The sequence below is a fragment of the Papaver somniferum genome, chromosome 7, assembly GCF_003573695.1.
Source record: "Papaver somniferum cultivar HN1 chromosome 7, ASM357369v1, whole genome shotgun sequence".
Lineage (NCBI taxonomy): Eukaryota > Viridiplantae > Streptophyta > Magnoliopsida > Ranunculales > Papaveraceae > Papaver > Papaver somniferum.
In genome coordinates, this window is record NC_039364.1 from 136,550,788 (window position 1) to 136,558,641 (window position 7,854).

The following is a 7,854-nucleotide window of genomic DNA, read 5'->3' on the forward strand; positions in this document are numbered from 1 at the left end:
AATTCATACTTGTATGCGATTTGTTATGTCCAAAGAAATCCTTCTTTTCTTTTTGAAATTAAGGTCGCTCTTGTTGTTCTTTTGGGAATGACATTTTATGGGGGAGAGTTCTTAATTGAACTTGTGCTTAATTGCCAAATCTTCGTGGGGAGTGTGGATGTGTAATATTATAGGGGTTATCTTGTATCTTTATAGATTCCTTGATGAATGCATTTAACTTCGGCTTTATGATTACATTCAAATAAGATGATATATGCTTTCTTTTGGTCATGAAATGTCTCTTTCGGAAATTTCATTAGGATTCCGTTCTTGTACCTTTGCCAATTTTATTGACAAAAATTGGGAGAATTAATATATAGTTCACACTACAAATACATATGGTTTTCGGATCATTATGTAAGGGGGAGTGGTTTCCATGTGAGATGGAGTATTGACTAAGGGGGAGTGCTACATATCACCATAGTATTGTTGCCAAAGTTGTGATACAATTGAACTTTGATACTGTGTAATGATACTATGTCACTATATAACAATGATCGAGAATTCTGTTTTCTCATTGTTATAGCTACGGATTTTCAACAACGATGATGTTAAACTTACAACCTTTGGGATCATTGGACTACTTGGAAGTGATGAAGATTTCGAGTAATGTTGAATATTAGACATGTGGAATAGGAGATTCAAAAATGTATTTATATTTTTTGTATTCCATATGTATTAATAGTTTTGTCACTAAAATTGACAAAACGGGAGATTGTTAGAGCATTGCTCGGTCAAACTCGCATACGTTGCTATCTCAAGCATGTTTGTCAATGTTAGTGATCAAAACTATAAGTCTTGATTTCTAGTCTATTATAGATAAGGTCTCGGACTAGGATAGAAAGTGTAGTTGAGCTCAATAACTCCATGGAAATCATCACACAAGACGAAGGACTACTCAAGAAACTGGTGGATCTTCATCGTCTAAAAGGTATATGGAGACTGGAACTTATCTATCACTCAAAAGTCTATTTATCTTCTATCTTGAGACAAAAGTCGTTTTGCTATATAGACTTAGATTATACACATTTGGTATTTCGAGCCGAGTTTATCTCGCCTATCTATCTCTCGAAATATGTGTTGGTAAGCTTTCGCTTTAGTCAAGTTCATCTTTACCTAGTGACGAAAGTCATGTCATGTTTCAATCACTTTGAAAATTGCTCTGTCGAAAAATGGTTTGAGAATAACAACTATATAACTTCTGAGAATGTTTCAATGATTGAAAAGAGAGTTTAGATTATATAACCATTAGAGGATATAATCATTGTTGTGGAAACACATATATGTATAATTCCTTATTCCTTGAACCAAAGTTTGCGAACTTTGTTGATCAAGTGAACCGGAGTAGTGCGTGAGCTAAGTCCGCGAATTGGCGATGTTCTCAAACCCGAGAATTTCTGCTGGAGTTTGTGAACTCCATCCGAGAACTTAAGTACGCGAACCCAGTCCGCGAACTTGAGTAGGTTATATCTAAAAACGATGTGTGTTAACTTATTCATATTAACTAAGGAATGCAGTTGCAAACCGTGGCTATATAGTTCATGAATCGATTCAAGTGAATCAAATCGTTTTTGCTTCAATTGTGTCTTGTGTAGTACATGAGATTTCCTTGTAATTGAACAACTCTCTAACTAGTTCATTTGAGTCATTTGAACTAGTTATGGTGAAGAAGAGTATGGTTGATATGAAGTGATCATATGTCTAACCATTTGGTTAACTATTGTTGAACCAACTAATGTACAAGTTTGGGTACGGTTACACAAGCCTAGAAACGTGCATTTCATTTGTGTATAACAAGCTATGTTTTCGATCTAACGGTTGATAAATATTAGCTTGAATCTAATCAGGTTTTCATCTAACGGTGAATATTGAATGCTTTGTTACCAAGCTAACATTGATTGCAAACCCTGATTTGAAAGAATATACAAGGGAGAACTCTAGCAACTCGGAAACCTAATCCCCACACATTTTGTGTGATATTAGTTGTGCTAAGCTAGAGTCGATTCTCCTTTAACCTTTGGTTTCTTCTTCTAAACCAGGTTAACGACTTAAAGACTTTATTGGGATTGTGAAGCCAGACCGATACTACTTTATCGTAGTTGTGTGATCTGATCTTGTTGTTTCTATCGTAAGAGTACAATTGTAATAATTGGCTTGAGATTTATATCTCCGATAGGCAAGATAAAAAGTAATCACAAACATCTTCGTCTCATCGTTTGTGGTTCCACAATATCTTTTTTCGTTGCGTTGATTAAGACTATTGTGAGGTGATTGATAATACTAGGTTGTTCTTCGGGAATATAAGTCTGGATTATCAATTGGTTCCTGTTCACCTTGACCTATCAAAAGACGGAACAGAACTCGTAGGTATATTCGTGGGAGACGGATTTATCTATTACCATAGACTTTTCTGTGTGATACAAATTTGTTTATTAAAGTCTTCGATTTTGGGTCGTAGCAACTCTTAGTTGTGGGTGAGATCAGCTAAGGGAATCAAGTGCGTAGTATCCTGCTGGGATCAGAGACGTAGGAGCATAACTGTACCTTGGATCAGTGTGAGATTGGTTGTGGTTCAACTACAGTCCAGACCGAAGTTAGTTTGGAGTAGTCTAGTGTCTGTAGCGGCTTAATACAGTGTGTGTTCAATCTGGACTAGGTCCCGGGTTTTTCTGCATTTGCGGTTCCCTCGTTAACAAAATTCTGATGTCTCTGTTATTTCTTTTCCGCATTATATTTTGTTATATAACTGAAATATCACATGTTGTGCGTTGTTTAATCAATTAGAATATCCAACCTTTTGGTTGTTGATTTAAATTGATTGACACTTGGATATTGGTCTTTCGTACCATCCAAGTTATCTCTCTAGTATTTGATAAAGACTCGTAGATTTTTATTTGCTTGAGTATATGTCAAATCAAGAGATTGAGATATAAACTCTTTGATATACTTTTTATCTAGATTGATCCTGATTGTCTAGTTGATTCTCTAGAAAGTATATTGGAGTTTGTCCATACAGATTGCTAAGCGAAATATTGGGTGTGGTTGTTAGACCCCCGCTTTTTCAAGGAAGATCTGAAAAAGACTCAGAGATCCTTGGAGGCTTGTTTGCTGGACCTCGAGAGAGCTAACAATGATTCTAAAGTTGCCGAGGATGGGCGCAAAGCTTCCGATTCTGCTTTGGATGCTGAGTACTTCAGAGCCATAGGTTCGTCTCTTCTTTCCCTTGGATTTGTTTTTATTTCTATTTGGTTGCATAGTCCTGAGACATCCTGTGCCTGTCAGCTGGTAGCCCTAGTGAGCTTAGACATCTCCGGGAACAGGTATCCAAGTTGACCTCCGATGTTTGGTACTATCAAAAGAAGTCTGATAGGTTAATGAACGTGACTGTTCATAACGAGGCCCTACTTTCTCTCGAGTTTGCTCATAACGCGGATCTCGTGAAGCAGATGGCTTTGCTTTGTAAGGAATGTGATGAAGCCCTTAAGTGGAAAGAGGGTCTCATTTTAAAGCAAAAGGAGGATATTTCCTTGTTTGAGAGACGCCTCTCAGCCCAAGAAATCATCCGCAAGAAATATCATGCAGATTTTGAAGATGTTTGTGCTTCGTTGGATAAGGTTACTGCAGAGCGTAACGTTTTGTCTTCTGAGGTCTGCTCTTTTAAGAATAGACTTGTTCAGGCTAGCTCTGCATTGTCTTCCATGTCCCATGCATCATTTGTTAAGATATTGAAAGAATTACATAATATTTACCAAGTTTTATCCTCTGAGAATGCTTCGCTCCAGATTGATGTTGATGATCTTCAGACTGAATGAGATACCCTTGTAGAAGATCTTGAAGCTGCTGAGGTGGACCTTGTTGAGGCCCAACATAGTTTAGAACAATCCCTTAGCCATGCAGGATGTAGCTTAGGGTCCTTTATATTCTGGCAGCATTCTTTGTTTCCTTTGTTGCCTTTGCTTATTACTTACTCTTTTGTATTCGCAGGTCTCCAGGAGCAGCTGGTGGGTGCAAACGCCAAGATTAGCCGTATTGAAGGCCAAATATATTCACTGGAGATATATAGTCAGTTTTATGCTGCTGTTAAGTTCAAGGTTGAGGCTCTCCAGCAAGCTAATGATCAGCTTAGTGCTCAGGTGATATAACTTCTTCATAAATCGGCTTCGGATCTGGAGGCCCAGTTGTAAGGACCCTCAAGCTCGTCAACGCTATTAGACTAGTCAAGAGACGAATTAACCGCTAATGACTTAATTAGTGTAACTCGAAAGTTAATTATTAGGAACTAATCTAACAACTATCTAGGTATGAAACTAGTACCGTTGAATAGATCTCGAAAATTTACGCAGAATAGACTAGTCGAACGTGTCAACCGGATACCGGAGGAAGAAGATATCATTGGATGAGTATGAAGGGAAAATTAGTCTTTTATACTCAAACCGACATGGGATGCCCGTATCCAAACGTTGGGTGTAGAAGAAATTATGGTCGGCCTTATCTCCACCAAACCGATTGAGAGGAGTTCATTCTTATCTTCTTCTTTTGCTTTCTTCTTCTTTATTCTTTTTCTTCTTCTTCTTATTCATTTCTCATTCTTCTTCTCTTTCTTTCTTCTATGCTCTTCTTCTGTAAACGTTGAGAGGTAAGTTGAGATCCGATTTTATTGAATCAATTGAGGTTAGTATACAGATGCTGAAGGTGATAGTGCTGCTGCGAATTAGGAAGAGAACTATAAGGAATCGGAGATATAAATCAAGGGAAATTTCGTTAGGGTTTTCTAAACTCGTTAACTGAATTCGTATGCAATTGATATGGTACTTAGGTTGCTTCCAGAGGAATATGACAAGGGTTGTGGTTGAATTGAAGCTTAGCAGTTGACGTGTTGTAAAATTGAAGCATTGGGGTTTCGAGAAGTTGGTTTGAAACTCAATTCGAGAGATTAATCGTAAGATTTGTGTTCAGTAGAAGGTGGAATAGATCATGGGGTTTATATTGGTGGTGGTACTGGCTCAAGCGGCTGATACAGAACTTGGAGAAAAGGTAATTAGGGTTCTTTAAAATTGAAGATTAAATTGTGTGATTTTGAGTAATTGATTAAGAAACTAGTGATGGGTTTTGATTAGATCTGAAGTAGAGATGTTTATATAAGTTTAATTTTGATTTTTAACTGAAGTTAGGGTTTCTGTTAAATTGTGATTGTTGTTGGTCGAAGAATTTGTGCTAATTCGATAGGGTTTGAGTTAATTAAGGCATTGATTTTATTGTGTGTGGTTGTATTGCTGGAATTTTGGAAGTTAAGGTGATTATTGTGAGTCGGGAACTAGAGTTATCTTTTGGTTAAAAACATGAAGAAACTATAGGTATTTCATTATGCAGAAGGGTTGGTAACTCATGGAGAAACTACTAATGACTATCTCAAATGGATGAAAGATGATGATGCAGTTGTAGAGTGGAGAATCTGTTTTGGTTGTGTATAGTTGCTGAAGTTAAATCTAATGAAGCTAATGGAAGGAGTCGTAGTCATGTTGAACTGAGATGAATTGAGGCAGATGAGAAGTGGCTCAGTTGGAAGATAAAGTTTATTACAATTCAGGGAAGATTTGATGTGGTGCTATTGAGTATGGAAATGGACAGAGCTAGATATTTGTGTGGAGATTGAATTACAATTGGGAGTGAAGTATAATTCTATATGGGTGTTGTGGGACTGAGACTATTTTGAGGTAATTATCCTTCTCAAGGAATTTGGTAAAGTTAACTCTTTATGTTGTTTCTTATGTGATTGTTATGGAGCCATGAATTGAGATTGAGTTTCATTGATTAAAATCTGTGTTGTTGATGAAGTTGTGAAGCTAGAAATGTTATGGTTGAATAGTGAAGTTGCATTTAGTTGTATGAATGAGTTGTTGCGGATATTAGTGGTAGTGTTATTGGTGTTTCTTATGTTGTCTGTAATTGGATGAAGTGACAATGATGATGTCGCAGGAATTCAAGTTGAGTGTGCCGATTTGCTTGTGTGGGTTGTGTTGTTGTTGGTGAGGATGAAGGTGTCGATAACAGGGGATGAATGTATATGAGTTGCAATTGGTGCAATCTAGGAATTAGTTATAACCCTTAGAAGTGGTAGTTGTAACTTAGATATATCTAGAATTGCAGAGAAGTGGTGTTTAGAGAATCTGGCGGTGATTCAGTTTATTGGAATGTATTACTAAAAGCTGCAATTGCAGGTAATAAGAGTTTATATTTGTAAATGAAATTTAAAGTTTGTTTTGATTGAGTGATTTAAAGTTGAAATGAATTTATATGGCAAGGAGGATAGGTTGCTCAGTTTAAGTTTAGATTAGAGTGTTGACTATTGTGATGCATCCTTATGGTGCAGTTCTGTTTTTGGCCTTTGCAGTGGCTCAGGTTTAAGCCTTGTGTCTGTCTGACTGAAAAGTTTCAGTCTGACTTAGATTCCTTTCAGTCTAACTCGTGTTGCCCCTAGCTGACTCAGTTAATCTGACTGAGTTGAATCGTGTTGACTCACCAAGTTCCCTGTCTTGACCCAGTGGACTTGGGATTTGGATTAGTTATCCTAAAATGATGTTTTGGACCTTTTGTGGTCCGAATTAACCTTTGGCTTCTTCTACAAAGTGATAGATATTCACAAGATTTATCTAACACACTATAAAACCAATGCAATTTAATTAGTAAACCTTAGATATGCTAAAGATAGATAAGCAAAAGATGTAGAACCTTAAATGGGCCTAAAACCATTAGATAGACTTGTATGATTCTTGTGTGAGCCTTTTTGGCTAGATTCTTAAACTTCTTGCGTGATTAACAGTTAGTCTATATTAACATCGATCGATTCAAAGGATGAACCAGTGGATCGTGGATCTCGAGGTAGGCGTGGCTTTTCATCAAAAGAGGTGGGAATATATTTGAATCTTTTGTAACCATTGTTGTTTCTTTTACAAAAATTTTATGCTTAACAAACTCATGCATTTTCTAGTGTGCATTCCATGCCTTATTTAAATTGCATTAAGATAATTCTGTTGATTCTTTGAATCTTCCATGAAATGGAAAGGACTTGTGAGGTATGTAATTATGGATTGTTATGGGAAATGAGAATTTCCACTTGTGGTATATAGGGTACGCTCCTTCACATTTATACCTACATGAATTCAACTTTTATGCTTATATCGGTCGACAGTTTGCTAGTTCGGATTTGTCGACATCCATATTTACGATTAGGTGTGGATTTGCGAGTTCGGAGTTGCACAACCATAATATACATTGTTTGAAGAAGGAGTTTGTCCATATACATGTTTGTTTACTTCTGTGAGGAAATGATCTTTCGCATTTATATCTAAATGAATTCAGCTTTTATGCTTATATCGTTCGATAGTTTGCGAGTTCGGAATTGTCGACATCCATATTTACGATTAGGTGTGGATTTGCGAGTTCGGAATTACACAACCATAGTATACATTGCTTGAAGAAAGAGCTTGTCCATATTCGTGTTTGTGTATCTCATTGACTTGGTCACTATTTAATATCTGGGAAGAACATTATTGTTTTTCTTAATCTTGTTTATGATTATTTAAAAGTTAAATGTTAAGTATTCCCACTTTCGGTTTTCAGAGACAGATCAGAGTTGCGCAGCGAAAGACACAAGTGTTGACTCCGTTAATTAGTTAACTTCCGCTATGTTTATTATGTTGTTTATTGTATCTGGAAACCAATTGACTATTATATATGTATCATTTGAGATAGAAGTTCATGTATATATATTCTGAGCGGGGTTAGTTTTGGGATAAATTTTGTAGCAGATTTCTT

The 7,854-nt window shown here is 36.6% G+C and overlaps 1 long non-coding RNA gene across 1 annotated transcript; it reads left to right on the plus strand.

Moving 5' to 3' along the window:
* The first annotated feature begins 4,568 nt into the window (after window positions 1-4,568).
* Window positions 4,569-7,165, plus strand: LOC113298527. The gene is made up of 2 exons (XR_003334219.1): window positions 4,569-6,257; window positions 6,860-7,165. It is a non-coding gene; the product is annotated as an uncharacterized LOC113298527 (long non-coding RNA).
* Window positions 7,166-7,854: the final 689 nt, after the last annotated feature.